At 40.3% G+C, this 3,079-nt stretch overlaps 1 pseudogene; it reads left to right on the top strand.

Moving 5' to 3' along the window:
- Nucleotides 1–2,085: 2,085 nt before the first annotated feature.
- LOC119532179 lies at nucleotides 2,086–2,637 on the top strand (annotated as a pseudogene).
- Nucleotides 2,638–3,079: the final 442 nt, after the last annotated feature.

Raw genomic sequence — 3,079 nt, 5'->3', positions numbered from 1 at the left:
CAATTAGAAATAACATCAATAAATGATTATACTTAAACATGTACTCACATATTATGAAAAATAACTACATTTTCAAAAACCAAAAAGAAATTAGTGAAAAAAGTGGCATTGTTTTGTATTTTTAGAAATATCTTTAATGCCTGGCTTAATAGAAGGCAAATGGATTCTCATGTCTGATTCTGCACTCAATCTGTTGTGGTACCACATGTTTATATATGTAGCCTCTGGTAAGTCCATGTACACTTGTGACAAAATGAAAGTGTAAAAGGTCAATAACTTTTAGTATTCTTATGAAAATAGTTTTGACTCTTGAAACTTCTCAAATCAGGAATCCTGGACTACCACAATTTAAGAAATTTTATACATTCTTTATATCTCATCAAAGTTCAAATTTGCAAGGAGGTATTCCATGACCTCAAAAACTAGATTGAACCTTCTTGTTAAATGCTTCTATAGCACCCTCTCTCTCTCTGTCAAAACACTCGCTCCTATAATATAGTCAATAATTTGCATGAGGGTAGGGACTATGTCTTGTTGACCAGTGAATCTCCAGTGCTCATTACACATACCAGGGCCTTGGGGAATCCTTGTGGGAAGGAGGAAAAGATGGGAATCTGACCCAGGTAGGCAACATCCTGACAACTGCTGTGTTCTTTCCTTCAGCAGGATGTGTACAGAGGTACAACGTACTACCACAGGCTGCTGCAGCCTCATGCATCTTAAAGAGGGTAGGAGAGAGGGGCAGGCAAAGAAACAGAGTGATGAGAGACCGAGGCAAGACAGCACAGAATAATAGTTAAGAGTGCATGCACTGCGGTCTTTCATTAATGCAATCACTCAACATTTATGGAGCATCTGCAATTTTCCCAGTACTCACTCGTCAAGGCACTAGGGGATACATCATTGGTTAACAAAACACAGAAGAGGTTCTGTCCTTAGAGATCTTAGATGCAGACCTGAACCCAACTCTTGGTTCTACCATTTAATAAATGGGTTACCTTGGGCTAGTTACTTATTCTCTCTATGTATCATTTTCCTCATCTGTAAAATGAGAAAAATTATTAAATGAAAGGGTATCTGTAAGCTACCTAATAGAGAGTCTGGCTCCTAGTAGGTGCTTAATAAATGGAAACCTTTCTGGTGACAACCCATACTCCAAATTGACTTTTTTCATATATAGAAACTATTCTATAGACCAGAATCCAACAATGTCACTCGGGTAGTTTTGAGGGGTTGTACTTAGGGACCTCATAGCACTCAGGGGGCCGATAGTGTTGATCTTCATATAAAGAAATAATACTTCTGGCCTCCTCTATACTTCAGAAGGCACCTGGATGCATACTAGTTTCACACTGTTACTTAATATCAGAGAATAAAACTCTAAAACTCATCACACTCCTAAGCAATGGGGTTGCTTCAAGGCAGGCTTTCCTGTGGACTGGCTCTTACCATTATGCCAAGAGCTACAGGACCATTTTAAAGAAGAAATTCACAGTCAACCATGTGTAACTTGACCGTCTACTCACGTGGGTTTATCATGTATCATAGGGTTAGGTTTCCAACCTCACTTCTGACTCAGTTTGGCTTGATCTCTCTAAGAAATAATGCTTCCACCTTCAAAATATGACTGGCAAGAGAGAAAAAAACCGGCTTGGAGTTTTGATATTTTTTTCTCTTGCCACCTACTTTTGGTCACATCTCTACAGTGAGCATCACACTGAAGAATGATAGATAAAGGAAAGAACAACCATATCAACCAGTTTTGCTATGTATTACCAGTCTGGTAAAAACATATGGAGCTAGAGAGTATTCAAAAATGGAAGGAAATAAAGTTTTGGAATTACTCGTGTGGATTTAATTTCCTCAGACTACCCCCATTGTTCCTTTGTGGGACATACTCATGAGTCAACTACCCAAAATCGCAGTCATTATCCAAGAGATATGGATTTAAAAGAAAGTTTGGTGCCATGGCTAACCTCACTGACTTACTGAGACTGTTCTTCAAGTTAAAGAGCAGAATGATGTCTGAAGTGACCTGAAACACATATGGCTTGAGAGTGTGTCAAGAAGAGCTGAAAGATCCACATGGAAGTGAAATTCATTATTGGCAAGCACAGTGACAGGAGACCCCAGAGGCCTCAGCCGCAAGGAATTTGCAGAGCTTTGTGGCTAACTCCACAGCCTAGTTTGATCTTGAAGTCATTGTCCCAGATAATCCTTTCAAATCTGTTGCTTTACTTAAGAGCCACTCAGCATGTGACTGAACTCTCCCTCACAGGTTCCTTTACATCAGCCTGTCAGAGGAGACTTTCAGTAGACATAGACACCCATCAACTCATCCAACAGATGTCCCTTTCAAATGGTCTGGAGCAGAACCAACTATATGGAGAAGTCATAAGCAAGAAAACATGCAACCCAAGGACTTTCAATGGATTGGCACAGCTCTTTTTACAGAAAACTCAGCCTCTTGAGTGGAACATGAGTTGTACGGGGTGAGCCTAGGCAAATTGACTCTTGCCCTGTCTGCAGCTCACTCTGCCTGATGAGAGTCTCGGGGGGACATTTTGGAGTCTAACTCCTTCATCATATCATGAAGTGTTCTTCAATTTCATGGCTCCAAGAAGCAACAAATTTTAATAACTAGGACAAAAAGATTTAGGAGAGAGAACCCCAGCAACCAGCCCCATTTCTGCCAGAACTTCACTCATGGTGTTGGAGACGGGTGGACCAGACTTGTCTGACCCCTGTTTCTGATTTCCTTCTTCATTGGGATCAGAGGATTACACTGCAGGAAAACTAATATCTGACTGAGCTCCAAATGCTGAAAAAGAGCATTCCATGTTCATTCCAGGCCTCCAAGAGGGTCAGGGTCACCAAGTCACAGACTATGAATTTGAACATTTGATGATTTTTGCAGGTGACTGGGTGAATGAAGGAAAACCCAGGAGATGCATAAAAGTAGAATCTAGGAATTTCTCATTTGAGTTATTTAACATGCCTCTCTTGGATGGTCTTGAATATAAGAGAACTGTAGGTTCTTCACCAGGGTGAAATGAAGTTATTGAGTTTCAGTTTTTGG

The sequence above is a fragment of the Choloepus didactylus genome, chromosome 4 (assembly GCF_015220235.1).
Source record: "Choloepus didactylus isolate mChoDid1 chromosome 4, mChoDid1.pri, whole genome shotgun sequence".
NCBI classification, from domain to species: Eukaryota; Metazoa; Chordata; class Mammalia; order Pilosa; family Megalonychidae; genus Choloepus; species Choloepus didactylus.
This window is presented reverse-complemented; position numbering and strand designations above follow the sequence as displayed.